This window comes from Lissotriton vulgaris, chromosome 2_1, assembly GCF_964263255.1.
Source record: "Lissotriton vulgaris chromosome 2_1, aLisVul1.2, whole genome shotgun sequence".
Classification (NCBI taxonomy): domain Eukaryota; kingdom Metazoa; phylum Chordata; class Amphibia; order Caudata; family Salamandridae; genus Lissotriton; species Lissotriton vulgaris.
Genome location: NC_141687.1, coordinates 1,520,722,832 through 1,520,742,741, shown reverse-complemented (window position 1 = coordinate 1,520,742,741; position 19,910 = coordinate 1,520,722,832).

Below are 19,910 nucleotides of genomic sequence, written 5' to 3'. Positions count from 1 at the left end.
GCTGGCCAATCGCGTAGGGACTGGAAATAACACGTCTTTACAGCCTGTGCCTGTAATCCTGTTCTACAGTCACCGCTACTGTCAGCGCTGTGGTAAATCTTTAAATTTCTCTTTTTTTATAAGATATGCGCGACGTACCTTCTCCTCACAAGGGTCACCCAGTACCTTGCGAGTTGCACGCTGTTGGGTTTTCCTGGATTCCTCTACTGCCTTATTCCGCTCGTTTACTTCTCCTTTGCGCTCCCCTTCGTGTTACTTCTGCGTAGACCAAGTCGCCAGAAAATGTTGTATAATCGACACAGGAGGCAGGTTTCTTTGGAGTACTTTAGGTTTACTTGTCAAGTAAGAGCATAGAGAAAAACCCAACAGCAGTGCTAGGCTCTCTCCCCTGCCAACGGCTGTGTCCAGAACGCTCGGCTCGCAGGCACAAGAGGAAGCTGTCACAACCCCAGCACGAGACACAAAACAGCACATAGGCAATAAATATAACAGCAGCACAGCAGGCCTTCCTGCTCTGCTGCCCTACAGTAAAAGAAAAGGGCAGGAATGTGCTGTATCTGTCATATATGGTGCATTCCTGCCCTTTTCTCCTGCTCCCGCGCACAATGAGCTGCTGTGCGCCAACGCAGGCACATTTGCACCATGGTGCAAGGGTGCCTGCATTGCGGGGATGATTATTTTTGTACAGGAAGGTAAACCTTTCTGTTCAAAATAATCACAAGAGGCTTTTTCCTCTTTCGATGTGTGCTACAGAATGCAGCACACATAGAAACGAGGAGAAATAAAGACATTTGTCTTTGTTGTGCCTTGCTTACGCCTCCCCTGGGGAGGCGTAAGTTTTTGGCACTGCCTCAGATTCATGATTTCTCATAAATCTGTGGCAGTGTTGAAAAGCCATGGATGGTGCTGCGAATGGCCCCAGCAACACCCATTGCATTCCCTTTTAACACAGAAAATTTGCTTAGAGGGACCAACATTTATCAGGCAGCAATAAGCCCAAAAAAGTGGCTTAGTGCTGTCTGATAAATATCACGCAGGCTTCTGCGCCACGTGACAATAAGTGATGTTCCGACGGCGCAAGTGAATATGGCCGGGATGCCTGTCACCCCCTCCCAACACAATCCCCAAGGATGGGAAGACGGACACAGTTCTTGAACTTTTGGAAGGCGGGAGGAAGTTACCCTCCCGGCCGTATTTATTAAAATATGAAACAAAATTAAAACATTAAAATAACAGTTTCATATCATGTATAATTTTTGATTTATGACATTACGATGCAGACACGTGTATTGGCTAACCTTAACAAAACTCTAATACAAAGGTTCTCCTAGCCGAGTCTAGACATCCTGCAAATGCATACTTTCTAAATAAAAATTGTACATCCTAACATTACGGGCCAACGGCAAGGTCGTAACCAGTGTCAGATCCCTAATACCAGAACTCCCCCCTCACTTGTGAGGGGCGGGCGCACAGAGGACTGTACCTCTGTGCCAACTTCCAATTTCCCTTGTCTTAGCGGGGGCCCCTTATTTAACTCGACGCCATCTTAGTGGTCGTCCGAGGACTCGTGTGAGGTGTCTAGAAGGTAGCGTAGACCCCCCTCCCACCCCACACTGCTTACCACATCCGCCGTCGCGGATGTCCTGGCCCCGGGAAATTCGTAGGAGGGGCACGTAGCCGCCTCCTCCCCTGGGAGGGGCCTATGACCGCCTTCCCTTTAGGCGACCCCATACTTAGTGGGTGCCGCCTCCCCGTGTGAGGGGCCAATGGCCGCCTCCCCCCGGGCGCTCCCATCCATAATGGGTGGCGCCCCCCCCCTCTAGGGATCTTGAAATTACTGCTCACCGATCATGACCTTACCGCCACAGGCCGGATAGTTGACCGGCTATCCGGACCGCCCACAAACTCCTACTAAAGGTCATGGATTTACAAACCCCTTAACCATGCTATGAAGTCTCCTATGAGTAAGACATTCCCCTCCCGGGACAAATGGACCCCATCTTCGAGATACATGTGGTCCCCCCGAATACATCCATGCGGAATACAATGCAACTGTTCTGAGCGAAACAACCTACTGAGTTTGTTATTGACTTTCTTTACCGAATGATTCAAAGCTGTCACAGAGAGGCCCCCCGCCACACCTTCCTGGGGATCATGTGTGACCATGCTATCGTGCACCCCGGAACCCTTCTCGCCAACCAACTAACAGTGGATAGAATTCGCTCGAGCAGTACTCGACGACCAATTGTCACCAAATCATTGCCTCCCAGGTGTACTATGATTACAGACGGCGGTGACCTTGTCCGCCCTAACAGTCCCTCAATAAAACATTGAAATTGGTCAATACAGAGCCCGCCCCTTCCGTGGAAGGTCACCCTGTACCCGTATTCCCCAGCCACGTGAATCATGTCACCTGCTTTGAATACGTCCCCGGCACGCCTCACGTATGAGTGGCCAACGACCCACACCACTCTTCCCTCAGCCGGTGATTTTTGACCGCTGGTCCCCAGGTGTCGGGTCAACTGCACAGTCTGCCCCGCATAGCATGCTCGCGATACTGTAAACCAAACAGAAAACAAGAAGCGTGAGTGCATGACATTGGCTTCACAACATGTGCAACCGCACATACCTTTTATAACAGTTCGAGGACCAACGTCCCAATTGTTTCACCTTTTCAACACTCAGACCCCTGGCTGTAGCCTCTGTAGCAGCCCCTATCCGAAAGGAATGGGTCCCAAAATCGCTCGGGTCCAGGCCCGCTGCCCAGATTGCCATTGTTAGCACCCGCTGAAACTTAAACCTAGTCAGTGGGGTGGCGTCGGTGTGTCTCAGCAAGCTTCCCCCCCATGATACCACCCTTTGCGCTAAATATTCCTCAACGCATTTCACTGGGCACATGGGGGACCCTCGCATGCGCTGGCCAACAACACTGTCCCCGGTAGCTCCCTGATCGGTTTTGGACCTGGCTATTGTGACTACCATTGAATCACCCTTGATGAGAATGTGTTCTCGACACAGACCTCCCCCGTATCCTGCTTATTCTTTGCCACCAGCTCGCTCACCCGCATAGCCCCATGGAATGCTAATGCGAAAGCGGCCCGGAATAGCACTGCCTCTGACTGGGATGAACATGTCGCAGGGAGTACGGACCTCAACAGGGACAACCTTTCGAGCCCAATCGGGTGCCTCTCGTCCACTCTATGACCCTCGAGGCGTTGCCACCCTCGCAGTGCCTTCTTTACAAGAAAGGATGATGTGGGGTCCTTGATGCCATGCGCCTGCGCCATGAATGCAATGGCGGCCCGGTGCCTATTGGCCGTTGCCGCTGATCGGCCTGCCTTGTGGAGTCACACTAGAAACTTTAGGACATACTCCTCCTGCCCTCAATGATCCCCTCTTGCTGGACCCAAAAATGCCCAATAGGAACGAAACACTCCTTCGTATGCCTTCCTTGCCCTGGGGGCTAGACTTGCTCCCACGAGGTCCTGTAATCCGGGGCACCGAGTAACCAGAGAGCTTCGGGAAATGGTGCCGTTACCAAGTCCGCGGAAGGTAGATAACCCCTGAAGGCCTGCATGTGGGAACGAGAGAGTGCATCAGCCGCCTGGTTCAGTACACCCGGCACGTGTTTTGCCCTAAACTGAATGTTCAGTCTCATACACAGTAGTACAATTTCCTTCAGTAATCTCAATATCCACTTGCAGCGTGCTGCCTGATTATTTATACATTCGACCACGGTCATGTTGTCGGACCAAAACACCACTGTGCGATCACGAAACCCATCTGGCCATGTCTTCAGGGCCACAAAAATGGGGAACAGCTCCAGAAACCCAATGTTACCAGTGAGCCCACTGGTGTGCCACCATGTCGGCCATGTTTGTGCCGACCATCGATTACCGAAGATGGCACCGAATCCCACACTCCCCGCCGAGTCGGTCCATAAACCCAGCTCCACCGAGGAAGCTGGTGGCTTGCTCCACACAATTCGACCGTTAAAGTCCGCCAGAAATGCCAACCATATGCGCATATCCTGGCGAACCTCTGCAGGCAGTCTTGTGCGGTGGTGCCCTTCCTTGAGACCGACCATGGCTTGTGCAATAGAGCGGGAAAAGGGGCCAGCCATTGAAATCACTCTAAGGGCAAAGTTAAGCTGTCCCACCGTTTGCTGTAACTGATGGAGAGTTACTTTCTCTTTGCTAATGCACAGTTCTAGAGAGGTCCTGAACTTCACCACTTTTTCCTTGGGCAATAGGAAGCATCCCTTCACAGAATCGAGCTCAATTCCAAGAAACTCGAGTGAAGTCGATGGCCCCACCGTCTTCCCTGGTGCCAATGGCACACCAAACTGCTTCATGAGAGTGCAAAATTCCTGTAAAGCCTGTGCACATTCCGTGTCACCAGCTGGCCCCAAGAACAAAAAATCATCTAGGTAGTGCATAACCTGGGCATAGCCCGTGGCCCTGGTGAATGCCCATTGCAAAAAACAACTGAACTTCTCAAAATAGGCACAAGAGATGGAGCAACCCATTGGCATACATCTATCCATGTAATAGCGTCCCTGAAAAACAAAACCTAACAGACGCTGATCCACAACAGCTCCGACAACCAACCCGGAGACCAACCCACTCAACCATTTGCTGAACATTCTCCCCCCGTGAACACCCTCAACGACTGGAACCCAATCTCCACTGAGGACACAATCCGCCTGATGAATTCCATCCACTCAGGATCCCCCACAGACCCATGTCCTCACCACATCTTCAACAAAGCAGACTCCGTCATAGCACCGCACCTCCGTGACGTCATCAACTGCTCCTTCAACTCCGCCACCTTTCCGGAAGACTGGAAACACGCCGAACTCACCGCCCTTCTGAAAAAACCCACAGCGGACCCCACCGAACTCAAAAATTACCGCCCCATCTCGCTCCTTCCATTCCCGGCCAAAGTCATCGAGAAAGCTGTCAACAACCAGCTCGCCGCTTTCCTCGAAGCCAACAAATCCCTCGACTCCTCACAATCTGGCTTCCGAGCAAAACACAGCACTGAGACCGCCCTCATCGCAGCAACAGACGACATTCGAACTCTACTGGACAATGGAGACACAGTCGCCCTCATCCTCCTCGACCTCTCTGCAGCATTCGACACAGTCTGCCACAGCACCCTTTTACAATGCCTCAATAACATCGGAATACAAGGAAAAGCACTTGAATGGATCACCTCGTTCCTCACCGGAAGAACCCAGAGTGTCCGCCTTCCACCATTCAAGTCCGAGGCCACTGAAGTCATCTGTGGAGTACCACAAGGATCCTCACTCAGCCCCACCCTCTTCAACGTATACATGAGCCCCCTCACGGCCATCGCCCGCCAACACAACCTCAACATCATCTCTTACGCGGATGACACTCAACTAATCCTTTCTCTCACCAATGACCCCAGCACCGCCAAAACTAACCTACACGAAGGAATGAAAGAAGTTGCCGAATGGATGAAACAAAGCCGTCTGAAACTGAACTCAGACAAAACAGAAGTCCTCATCCTAGGTACATCCCCCTCTGCATGGGACGACTCTTGGTGGCCGGAAGCCCTTGGAAAAGCACCCATCCCGACAGACCACGCACGGAACCTAGGCATCATCCTGGATTCTTCACTCTCAATGAACAGACAAGTCAGCGCCGTCTCCTCATCCTGCTTCAACGTTCTTCGCATGCTCAAAAAAACATTTCGCTGGATCCCCACCGAAACCAGAAAAACAGTCACCCATGCTCTGGTCACGAGCCGACTGGACTACGGAAACACCCTCTACGCAGGTACTACCGTCAAACTCCAGAAGAAACTCCAATGAATCCAAAACGCCTCAGCCAGAATCATATTAGACATCCCGCGCAACGAACATATCTCTGGTCACCTCAAAGACCTCCACTGGCTACCCGTCAATAAGAGAATCACTTTCCGACTGCTAACCCACGCACACAAATCACTCTACGACATCGGACCAGAATGCCTCAACTCACGACTGTCCTTCTACACCCCCCCCGCCAACTACGTTCTTCCAGCCAAGCCCTCGCCACTGTACCTCGCATCAATAAGACCACCATGGGAGGCAGATCCTTCTCATACCTGGCTGCCAAAACATGGAACTCACTCCCCGCTGACCTTCGCCTTACCCAGAACCACCTAGCATTCAGAAAGCAACTTAAAACGTGGATATTCGACAAATAATCCTCCTCCCCTTCCCCTAAGCGCCTTGAGACCCTCTGGGTATGTAGTGCGCTATATAAATTATCTGACTTGACTTGACTTGACTTGGGTGTACCGGCAGCAACCGGAACGCTGACTCAATATCTGATTTAGCCATCAGCGCTCCGGGCCCCAGGCGATTCAACATGGCAACGGCCTCATCGAATGATGCGTACCGCACCGAACATATTCCTGGGTCAATTGCATCGTTTACCGAAAGACCCCTAGGAGCCGACAAGTTATGAATTAACCTAAACTCACCTGGGTCCTTCTTGGGGACTACACCCAGTGGTGAACAAACGAAATTATTGACTGGCGGGTGCCTATATGGGCCGGCAACCCGGCCACGGGCAACTTCTTTTGCAATCTTACTCTCTACCACCGCCGTATGCTGCTGAACCGACAGTTGGTTTTTACACCGTGATTCCCCCCGAAAATCCCCCGCTGGGATGTGGAAACCATACAAGAAGCCGTCTCGCAACACCCCAGCGGAGACATGATCAGGGTATTCATTCAGCCAGGGGATCATTGCCATGATGTCTACGGGGGTAGGTAGCGGTGCCCCTTGGTCGACATTAGACCTGTTTGGCCCCTCCTCTACCCCCTGTATCACCATTCTTGGCTCTGCACGAACTCTCAGGGTGTGAAGAGTGTCCGCACCCCGCACACTCATGCCTGAACTTACATGTCCCTTGTGGCCTCGTGCACTTGCCTCTGTTAAAGTTCCAACAGACCCCTTTTCTACCCCTGTTCCCACCACTTCTTGGTTGGTGGTCACTAGTGGCGCCCGCTCGAAAGGGCGCCGCCGAATAATGGCGGGAGGGCTCCGACCCATTCCCGCCGAGCGAAGACGACTTCGTCGTGCCCGGCAGGAGCTGCTTCTGCCAAGAGATGGAGTCGAAACAATCCCACGTCAGGGATGAGTCGTGCTCCTTGGCTTTACGAAACTTACTATCATAACCCAACCATTGATTGCCCTCATATGTTTCATAAAAATCCATTATATGTGTCTGGTAGCAAGCCAATTCGGTCAACACCTCGGGCTTACGTTCCCCCATGATCGCAGTGAACATTGCAAATGCCTTGGCCCAATTAGAGATCGTCTCATCCACCCTGAATCCCGCCATTTTAGCACGCATACACTCGGGTGCAACAAATCCTTCTGACTTTTAACATGCTCCACCTCGTGGTGGTCAGTCAAGAGAGAAAACATATTCACATATTTATCAGCCCAAATCAATTCTTTCGTGGCCAGCGGGATATGTTGGACCACCATTTCCCTTCTTGAGGGTAACGCTCCCTCCCTTGCCATTGGCAATGGCTGCTTACCCATATCGGTAGCTGGTCCTGCTGTTGCTCCAACGTCAGACGTCGGTCGTTCAGAGGGAACCTGAGGGGAAACAAGAGGGAGATTCGCCTTCGCAGCATCTCTCGATTGCCGCAACTGCTTCATTAGTAACCTGGCCTCTTCGGCCGTGTCTCCTGGTGTCGTAGTACCCTCAGTACCTTTGCCGAGCCATGCGGCCAACTGGGCGGCCAACTCCGGAGGCATATCCTCCTTGTTAGTGGGCAAAACCACAACCGGAATCGGTTGGCCTGCGTCCGGGATCGGAACCGGGGCCTCCTCTGGACTAACCGGGCTTGCCGGGGGTGACTCGGGAACCGGGGCCTCCCCCCCTGCTGCCCTATTCCTGGCCCTTTTACCTCTCCCAGTGGGGACTACTCCCGGCAATGCTGGCCCGATTACTTTCTTCGGTCTGCCCGTATTGTTCATCGCCGCCATCTGCTTTTTCATGGTCGCCATATCCTTCATTAGCATGCGAAGCATCTGCTCAGTCCCTGCTTTCTTTCCAACCTTCTTGCCAGGCATCGTTTATCGGCTATTCGATCGTTGATGCTCACGAGGTCCTGGATCCGAGGGTACGGAGTTGCTGAAAGAGAAACACAACAATTACAAGTTCTCAAAAATGGCTCCTTGTTCCGTCTAGGGCTCACGTGCAACGAGGGGTGCAGCTTCCAAGCACAGGAACAAGAGGATGCTTCTCTGGATTGTTGCTCCTTTTATTCTTCTTCGGGAGGGAGTGTACCCTCCTCCGGTCTGCCTACAGGGCGTGGCCAACGGTGTAGGTGTCTAGGACAACCCCTCTTGGGCGGGAAAAAGGCGCGCCCCGGCTACGCCGCTTCGGGCATACCAGCCGAGACACGCCTCCCGCCCAAAATGGTTTCCCGGGGGGATCCGGGCCCCCTACCATACGTTCGGGGGGACCGAGTGGTCGCCCCTTTCCATTCATAAATGAGGCCCAAACTTTCCTACGGATACTTGCCGTCTCGAGGGGTACATACTACAGATAGTACAGACATTTCAAGCACACGCTTGGTCACAAATAAAGTTCTTCTGTCAATATGCTATTTGCAGATAAATTGGATTTTTAGACACAACCACAGTGGAATTTTTAAATTGGTTGTTTTTTATATTTTCAGGAGGTTTCAGAATAACAATATTACGATGTCCTTCTACTAAAGTCCTTAGTGTATTAAACATAGAGCTACCAATTTTTCAAAATAAAAGTAACACTTGAACACCAGCAGAAGGTTAAGAAAAGCAAGGACAACTGGCTCCAGCCCGCATAATTTTAACTCAAAAGTTCTAAACTTTTTAGTACAATTTTGTCCTCAAGGCATTTCAACTAGTTGATAAGAATGTCTTTTTTCTGTAGAAGACCATAGACACTAGGTATCTCAGCACTTGCCATTCTTCTTTTCATTTCTCCTGAACTGACAGGAGTCTCAAAACCTGGCACATTCCTTAGAGAAAAGGAAGGTACACTCTATTTTGCAAAGCAAACACATTTTTAAAGTAGGATTAAAAATAATGTTTGACAAGCTACTTGTTCCTGACACTCATACAGAACAGAGAAACTCAGGTGCAGACAGACTGACTGTAAGTATCAATAAGCCTTCCGTCCATGGATTACATATTAAAAAAGTTATTAAGCAATGAAAATATCAGGCAACAACATTATTCAGTTTCATGGTACTTATTTTACCTATCTAAGAATGGAAGGCAGCCCGGTATGTGAGTTAACAGGTAATCTGAATGTTGCAGCATACATCAGCAACCAGTGTTGAAAAGATGGAAAACACCAGAGGCCTCATTTATGAGAAATGACGCATCGCTGAATGAAAGCAGCGATGCGTCACTTCTTAGTGCGCACTCCTTGCGACATTCCTGATGCGTCATATTTAATGTATGACGCATCATGTCGCAAGGAGTTACAGATACGTCAGTATTTCTGACGTATCTGTAAGCGCAAAAGTGACGCATTGCTGGAGTGTGTCACAAAAGTGACGCAACTCCAGCAATGCATCCTTTCACATGGGGCAAGCCCCATGTGAAAGGGCATGCATCAGTCTTACGCCTGCTGTGAGGCCGGGGCAAGATTTTGACGCAATAGCGTCCTAAAAGTGACGCAGTGAAATCTCATAGATTTCACTGCGTCACTTCTACGACCCTTCCTTGCGTCAATACGCCCCCCTTGCATACATTATACCTGGCGCAGTTGTAATGTGGCGCAGGGGTTTACAAAGTGACGCATCTACCTAGATGCGTCACTTTGTAAATATGGCGCAACAAGGCACATTTTTTACGCTGCTGGTGCGTCACAAAATGTGGCGCAACGGCGGCGTAAAAGTGACGCACGGCCTCATAAATGAGGCCCCAGGTAGGTTGCCTCTACTTTATTCCATCCAACGTACTCCAACTCCCTTGACCCCAACACACAACATTCTAGATCCCAACTAGTGTTTATCTCTGCAACACTCCTGTCCTCGATGCCTCAGTGTCGTGTTTTCATCCCTCTAGATTTATGACGCATGCCCTGAATATCTCTTGCCCTGCCTTTTTTCACAGATATCCTACAGCCAAAACGGATAACATACATTAGTGTAAAAGACCCATAAACAATAACAGTCTGGTCACAATTTTGGAATCTATCAGGACATGATGCCTCATTCTGCACTCCTCTCAGTTTATACCTATGTTTCCTTCCTCCCTTCGTCCTTGTCTGCACTGCTCATGTTTCCTCCTTTCCAAAAAGTATTTGGTTGAATGCCCATAACCTTATATTGCTCTGTCTTGTGACACTTTGGATAGTTGTGCAACTTTTAGATAAATGTCACCAGCTTTGTAAAGTACAAAGCTGGAAAGAAAAAAACAAGTTCTTCAAATACTCATAAGCCACATCACTAACATTTAACTTTCTCATTTCCTGGGTCTCTCTGTATTTCCTTACCCCTGGAAGTCCTGCTGCTTGATGTTGGTCATTCCCCGGGCTGGGAATCGATGCCATGTGGACACTGCTAAGTGTTGTCCAATAGATAATAGGACTATCTGGGGAGTTGGCACATTGGCCAAATGTTTTCTCAACTGACTACAGGTAAATACAATTTATTGGTGAAATCAGTAAATGTAGAAGCCTCTGCGAAGGAATAAGTTTACCCTCTTCATTAGACTTTGTGGGAGAAGTTACATTTATGACCTAGAAATCAGATGGCATTTGTGAGGTATATACCGCTATGTGAGCAACAAACGAAACATAACTGATAATAATATAGATGCTATCAGCAAGTGTACCTTTACGTGCTATGATTGTATCCCGTAATACTCGGTCTTACAAACAAACTAGGACATTGACGCAATGTAGATGCTTATACCATTCACACGTCAGTGCTGGCATCAGCCAATCGCATACACACGCTGACACCCACATTTCGTCCCTACTGTGTCTGTTAGCCATTAGCCGGCACTGGGCAGGTTTAAAGGGAACCTCCGATGTTTGCACCCAGGGTGGGGGTAAAGCGGATTCACTTCCACGTCAGTCCCTGGCCCTCTCCAAGCCATATGCGATGACACACTAAATTTACAAATCTCTAACGGCCAAAGAAGACCGAAACAGATGAGTTCTCTCCAACCATGTCCAGTCAGGATGGCTTGCCAAAAACAGCTCCCCACATTTCAGAAAGGCATCAACGGAAAGGGGAGAGTGTCCCCTATCCAGAAATGCATCACTGAAACAGTTTCCTGTTTGTTGATCGTGGTCATACCGTGATTCACAAGCAGGAAGTTGCTTGTGCTTGTGGGTCAGCCTTTCTGGTATACAGGCTATGCCCCCTGGCGCCCATATTTAGTGTTGGATAATACAAAATAATAAAAGCAGGAAAATGCTAAATGTTAAGGGGCCCGGACCTCCTTACATATGGGTCAACAACCTATGAACAGCTCCCCCCATTTTTTTTAAAATGTGTGTTGTCCCCAGGTGGGGGCCAATCACTCTCCCCCTGAGAAAACACATATTTTAAAACTATTTTATCGGGTCAACCCTACTGACATACAGGTCGACCCCATTTGGGCCCATTACATGTTTTTTAATACGTTTTTCCCTTGGTAGACAATCACACTGCTCCCAGGGGGAAACACTCCTTTAAAAAAAAATCACATAGAAATAGAGGGGGCTGGCCCATGTTATTGGCATGTGTTTCCTGTCAGTATCCCGCAAACATTGCTTGCAGCAAACACAAATGCATGCATGCATGTAGTTTTCGATATTGTGCCAAGCACCTATACAGTGTGTCTTTCCACAAATTCAGTGTGCCATTCCAAGAGTGTCTTTCCAAATACTAATCCGCACCAGTGTATAAATGTAGACTACTTTTCAGGTCTGGTATTAGCCAAGACATTTGATTTTACTGAAATATATGTATCTATTTTACTGATAGGGTTTTGTAGACAGCCCTATTCATCCATTGGTCTGTTGTGGCATTCACATTATTCTTCCACCCACTGCAGCTGGGACATTGGGTCTGGCCACTTCTGCCATTTGCTAACTTCACTTTGAATGATAGCATAAGGAATTTTCACACATAGCCCACATGCAAAAAAGCAGCCATCCTTTGTCTGTGCTTCTATGCGAATGTGTGTTCTTGAGATCAAAGCTAGATTTTTGCCTTAAGCAAAATTATTTTACACTGGCAATGGCCCAGCAGCTCCCTCAGCAACAAAGGCTTGCATTAGGCATAACAAATCAAGCATTGACAAAGCCAAAAAGTTGGAAGCAATCACCATTGCTAATGGGTACACTTTTATTGTCATGCATCATCCTAGATTTTCGTCTAGTATGCCTCAGATATGTTTTTTTAGTTGCTTTGCATCTAAAATTGTCTCTGCTGCATGTCAGTGCCACAATAAATTAACAGTACCACTTGTACTTATTCTTTGGTATGGAGTATATGGGAAGCTGAAGGAATACTTTTGTTTGTCTTTTTTAGTATCTTTGGCGTAGCTGCACCTGCATCAATGAGCTATGTGCTTTTTTGCTTTTACACTGTCCCACACATTTCCTACACACAAAACCATCCATTGATAACCTAAGTGCTTTTACAGTTTGTCATACACATCTCACAGATGCACACACCCACCAACCGATTTATAAGCATACTACTACCTTCTGGTAGGCCAGCATTCATAAAGGAAGGTTTGAGACAGATCTCAGATAGTCAAAAGAGACAGTGTGGCAGTGGATGACTGCTGCCCAGGCCCTGACTTAAGTTATGTAGGATAGCTCCTTGAGGAAGTTCTGCATCAAACAAATTTGCGTGCTGAACAGTTTCTAAGGGCGCATGAAGGAACTCTTAGGGTTCATTCTAGGGCACACAGGTGGAGTTGAAGTAATTTCTGGGCCTTAAGCTAAAAATGCGTTTAGTGGAAAAACCAAGCATATAGTCCTACTGGTCTCCTTGCCAAGTTTGGGTAAAATCCATCTTCATACCGGTCATGAACAAAGATTTGTTTTTGGGAATGCAGCATATTTGCTGTATTTGCTCTTTGAAACTAACCTTTTTGGAAGTTCCATAACCAACCTGTGAAAGTGGTAATTTCACTTCGAAAATGCAGTAACAATTCCTCATTTTAAAAAAAAATGTACGCTTTGCGGTATCCAGGGTGCTGTATCTTGCATTGATCCTGCTCACGTTCCCATAATTCCCTGCAAAATATGAACATGCTTGTTCCTCCTCCACTCTTTCTAATCTCGTTTTTGCTGGTATTAGGAATCTGTGCACATTACCACTGCTAACCAGTGCTAAAATGCTTGTTCTCTTTCCTCTGAACATAGTAACATTGGTTCATCCGCATAGGGTATATTTAATTTACTTCTAAGTCCCTATTAAAGTGGTACCCACGGTATCCAGGGTCTATAAATTAAATGCTCCTGATGGGCCAGCAGCACCGATTATGCCACCCACTTGATTAGACCTTTACCCATGTCACGGGCTGGCTACTGCAGAGCCTGTGTGTGTAGTTTTACACTGCCATTTCAACCTGGAGATACAAAACCTTTTGCCAGGCCTAAATCTTCCTATTTTATGCATATGTCACCCCTAAGGGAGGCCCTGGATAACCCAGTGCACAGGGTGCAATGTATTTAATAGGCAGGAAATGTACTTTTATGTTCTACATGTCCTGGAAGTGAAAAACTCCCAAAGTAATTGTTAACTACTAGTCCCATAGTATAACATTTGGAATATCTTATTACATTTTATAAGTATAATTTCCAATTGGGAATGAATACAACCCCCAATGCTAGTATCTCTGGAATCCTAATTTAAAATCTTACTTTCGATGAAGTCAGACTTTTAAATTCTTAAAATGCCACTTTTAGAAATTTGGCATTTTCTTACTTTAGCCATTTGGTGCCTATTGCCTGTCTCTTATCACTTGTCTGGGGTTTGTTACATTGACAGCTGGACTTTGTGTATTCCTCCTAGACAGCCACACATGGGATCTTAGGTGTGCCCTGATGGGTCATCCTGGCAGGATTGGAGGGTGATGCTGGACCCAGCCTCACTTACACCTGAATAGACTGTGTCCTCTCCACACACAAAGGGCTGCATACCCCCCTATATTGAGTCTGGAGCCAAGGCAGGAAGGGCAGGACCTCTGTGCACTTCAAAGGTCTGTCTTTGAAGCCTTTCTAACTTAAAATCTCCAACTGGGTATAAGTACTGGAACCTTGACACCACCACTTTAGTACACTTTTGAACCTGTGAAGCCTGCCAGGAAGAAGAACAGCTGTGCTGTTGAAAGGACTGCCACTCTTCTGGACTGCTGTTTGGCTCAACTTCTGCCTTGCTATTCTGACCTGCTGTCTGCTGTCCTCTTGATTGGGTGAGGTGACTGGGCGTGCATCTCTTGAAGACAGAGTGACCACACGCTAGCTGGCTGGCCTCCTGGTCTGAAGTCTCAAAAACATAAAAAATGTCCTACCCACCTGCATCTGCACCTAGACTCTGCCACCCGTGAGTCTACCCTGCCAAGTGGTGTCACCCCAGTCCTGTACCCTTGGAAATGGGCCCAAGGTGTTTCTTCATTGGGACTGATGCATCCTCTGCTGAGCGGCGCATCGTTGAGCATAACAGATGCACTGCTGCTGTTGCATGGATTGGACCTGTCCCAATAGACTCACATCGCCGCTGTATGCTGCATCTTGGGAACCATGCATTATCTTTAGAATCACAAATACACAAAGCTTTTCCTGACACAAGCTCCTTGCATGTCTCATTGAGGCCTGTCTCGATGATGTGGACAGAAATCCACATTGCAGCTTCACTGCTCATTGGAAACGATTCATCGTTTCCACTGTGCCTAGCATTATCGACACCAGCCTTCATATCCCAATCCCAGTCAATAGGAATCTCAAGGCGATGCATCAAGACCTCGCACTGCAGTTTTGTGATATCTCAGAACCAATGCATTGACTTTGCTGGGAGATGCATCTTTGGCGTAGATACACACAAATGCTCCACATCCAGGATTTAGGGTACTTTGGTTCAGCAAGCATAACTGGTTTAGCCAGGTGGCACACCATCGCAGTCGACCTGAACCTCTGACTTTGCCCTGCTCCGGGGAGACCGGATATTCCCAATAACACATTTTTTCTTCCAAGCGCTACCTTTCACTATTGTCACATGGCCCATGGGAACATTTTCGTCTTCCCTAAGTTAGCATAAGTACACTGCAGCCTGTCTGCTGCTTTGCGCACGCTTCTATATGAGTTGATTTTGCAAATGCCTCTTTTGCTATTTTCACATGAGAACCTACCGTTGTTTTCATGCTTTGCTGGTTCACCATTTTGACTAGTTCTCTTACTTAATTTCTCTTACTTTACATCACTACTTTCTCCCCTTCTAGCTTTAGAGTGATGTTGACACTTTATATTGTTCTGTGTTTGAACGCAATGTGCTTTAGTGTCTATTTTCTTTTTTGATTACTCCTTGCCTCATTTACAATCTGCTGTTGTGTCCATTATGTATTTGTGCATTTATATATATTATCTATATATGTGATAGTACTAAACTATGTATAACAATGGAAATATTCATGTTGTCTTGTGTTATTGTATGTTTATATGTATGTAATATTTATTGGTGTATATTTTAATATTTCCAGCCTTGAAAACGTCTTTGTAAGACAAAACACGTGTCGGCAAGCCGTGTGCTGGGAACTTTTGATGAAGTGATTTTTTTGGGAATAAAGAAATTCAAAGAATACTATACTCCTTGGATCCTTATGTCTGATCACAGCTGTTGTTGTTGTCCTTATGCCTAAGTTGAATGGGGTTACATATACCCACTAATATCATTGATGTTTACATAACTAGCAGGTGACCAAAGGTGTGCTGTCCAAGCCCTTTCCTTGTTTTTATACCTTGGGGAATTAATTCACCAGATCTTTAATGTGTCTGATACTGCAGGCCTAGCCCTCTTTTTTAAAGCTGTGGGATTGGGCCTTGTAACTTCATTTCAGACTATTTTTGAATTAATCCCTGATTTTATTCATTCTATTTTTCCACGATATTTGGAGGGTTTCCCCTGCTTCTCCTCCTGGTTTGTAGCGTTCTTGGACTTCTATTGCTGTTTCACATTGACTGCTTGATCTCTGGTACTGCCCAGCCAAGAACAGTTGAAACTGTACAGTGATCGAATGCAACAGCTTTTTGGTTTAATGCTTTTGGGAGCTCTTTACATTGACTATTGGCTGACCTTCCATTATGCCTAACTTACCTGCATGCAACCTGTGTTCTACTGCATCCGATGTTCTTTTCTATGGGCCCAGGATGTCTCCCTGTCCACTCATGTCATACACTGCCCTAAATTGTGAACTGTTGATGGATCCGTTTATGTCCTATAATCAGGCCTTTTCTATGGGTAAGTGACTTGTTTACGATCCTCTATTGGGACCGGCAGCCAGAGCAAGTCCCTGTGCTCGTACACAACGCTGCTTGGATTTTAGTTTCATCGAAGTCGACACAGGTTGCCCTGGAATGCTCCTTGCGGCCTCTGGATATGCGGAGCAAGTCTGTTGTTTTGAATTGCTTAATTGGATGGCATCGCTTTTCACTCTGGAAGTTTCTCATGCCCTATTGGAGCTCATGGCATTCCATTTGTCACACAAAGTTTTTGGTCCGGCTGATGTGCTTTGATTGGATTTATTGTTCTGTCCAGAATTGTTCTATTTCATTTTCTGTTCCATCACAGTCCTGCTTTGGAACTTTGAATTCACTTTATTCTCTGAGTGGGACGCTTTGGCTTGGCTTACCTGTGACTTCTGTATTACTCCAGTGCTTACGCCCTGACCAAGGGGAGGGTGGCACATGGCCCACTGGAACATTGTCGTCTTCCCTAAGTTTGCAAGGCACGGTGCAGCCTGCCAGCTGCTTTGTGCACGTTACTACACAAGCTTATTTTGCAAATGCCTCTTTTGCTATTTTCACATGAAAACCTACTGCTATTTTCACACTTTGCTGGTCCCTGGAATTTAATCTGAACATTGTGAACAATGTTGAACAACAATGCCCCTTGTTATTATGTTCTGGTCTGGACCTAACACCTAGAGAAAACATACCGATGCAGCTGTTGTTTGAGAACACGTACTTTGGTCTTATTGGAATCAACGGATAGGTAGCACACACTTGGAGAGGGACCTTTCCCGGAAGAAGAGCATGACAGCACCCAGTGAGTAGGAGGGCAAGTGAGACACTATAGCTAATCAGGCCCGGGCTCATGGGTACTAAGCTGGTAGGATGACTCAGTCCCTGTATACTATGGTCCCATAATCCTACGCATAGTTCTGTGTTTGCGCAGAATCCCTGCAACACTATAAACTTTAAAATTTAACATTTCAAGTTCTACTTATTTGATTTTTGTTGTTTTGGTATTATTTTATTTATTAAACCTAACCTAGGGCTTGATTAGGATTGCGGTTTTCCCGCATCCTTCGGGCCGGCGGAAGCCACCGCCGACCCGGAGGATGCGGGAAAATCTCTGCGGAGGCACAGAAGACCCACCCCCAAATTAGGATGGCGGTGGGTCTCAAAATCCGTCCGCTGCTTTTCCGCCGCAGTCGCCTTCCGACCGCGGCGGAATAGCCCTAACATGGCTGGCGGTGTCTGTCAGACACCGCCAGCCATATTATGACAGCGGAAAACATATGCTTTTCGACGGCGGCTTTTCCGCCGTGGAAAAGCATATGGAGATTGCCTTCGGGGGCCCGTTGCGGGCCCCCTTGGTGACGGGGAGGGTGGGGGGTGCACATGGGGGGTACCTATGGTACCCCCCTGCATTTGCGTGGACTAAGTGGCGGGCACCGCGCGGTGGCTGCTGCTTTGTGCACGCAAATGCCGTGCATGCTTTTTTAACATTGCGGCGGGTGCAGCTTGAAGCTGCACCCGCCGCAATGTTAAAGATTGAGGATGTGACCGCCACCCTGGCGGTCACATCCTAATCTTCACGGAGGGACCTCCGCAGTCCCTGCGGACGGTCCCTCCTACTCTATGGTGGCGGACGGACTCAGGTCCGTCCGCCATCATAATCGGCCCCCTAGTGTGGAATCTTTTTGTGTGGTGTTTTTACTGAATTACTTTTTGAAGTGTTGCTAAAATACTTTACACATTGCCTCTCACTTTAAGTCCACAGGCTGAAAATACATTAATTTAGGGTTTGCCTGACTCTTACCCTGACCAGGATTGTGGTTGCTGCTAGCCTAGGTTTCATACCCCAGTTAACCAAAAACCCAATTTCTAACAGTGCTTAACTGCCTAAGCTCACCTATTTATTTACATATGTGTTGGAATCTTATGGAATCAGTTGCGATCTACAACCTGACAACTACCCAATTTTGCCACGTCTCTACATAAAAATGGAAACCAATTTATTTTGGTTGAGCATATCACCCACAATAGGAAAGAGCAAAAATCGAAAAATGGAACACATCAAATTTTTCCACTGAAAACGACCCTGTTTTTGCAATGTGGGTAGATGTGTATTTTTCAGTTGTATGCACCTCCGCCCATTGAAGCATACCAAACTACCTATAAATCAGCAGGCATTACATTAAATTCCTACCACCCAGCATTACCCCACTTGTCCCAATGATAGCAGAGCTCGATTTACCATGATTTGATCCATCAGAAATGGATTAGGCAATGGTAAATGGGATTTAGAAGGTTCCCCTAGGTGCTGGCTGAGCTAGGCCCTACAATCACTCACAGTTAATCAAATTGCAACAGAAAGGTGGAAAAGTTGACATGTTCATGTTGCCTTTGGGCCCTTTCCTCTCTCTGGAGCTAGACACAGCCAGACAAGGGAGGTAGTTGTTTGGGGGGTACTTAGGGAAATGCTGAGTGGTGGGAAATCTTTGGCTCTCCACAGATTCCAGAACTTTTCATCACAGAAATGTGAGGAAATGTGTTTTTTTAGCCAAAGTTTTAGGCTTGCCATGGCTGCTGGGTAAAAACAATTCATTAGCACCACAGAAGTTACCCTACCCTGGACACCCCTAGGTGTCTAGTTTTTAGAAATGTCTTGGTATGGTAGGTTTTTCTGTTTTGCAGCTGAGCTAGGGTTCAAAACCTGCTGCTACTCACATTTTCAAAAAAACATGGATTTTTCTGGGTAAAATATGACTTTAGGTCACGTTTTAGGATGTATTGTGTTACAGATGCTAGGCCCAGTGAGACAAGTGGGGTACCATTTTTATTGAGAAACATTTGGAAACACGGAATGGTAGAACATTTATTATGGATTTCTTTGCAGTTGTGCCATCTAAAAGTAACCCGGTGTGTCGGAAAAAAGACATTTTGAAAAATGCAACCTGAATCACATGCTAGCAAGTGCATCGTTACATTTAGAGAGTACAAATAACCACTGCTCCTAAACTCGGTCTCTGGTGTACATTTCAACAATATAACGGTTTCCTTCATACCGTTTTCGCTCTTTATATTTTACCATATGAATTGCTCTATATCCAGTAACCAATGAAAGCCATTGTAAGGTCCAGCTCAGTTGACAACTCTGGCACCTCTGTTTCTTGGGGAACTTAAAAATTCTATACATACTGGCAAGCAAAAGAGTCTAGAGGACATACCTGTGTATTGTTTTTGTAAATAGGCCACTTTGACAGGAATTTACAAATAAAAACATTGTCAGAAATGGCTTTTTTTCCTATCCATATTTCATAATTTTGCATTTCAACTGTTGCTTTCTTTGGGAAACCCTCAACTCATCTACACAATTGGCCCTTTGCTGAATTCAGAATTATGTTTACTTTTCAGAAATAAGGT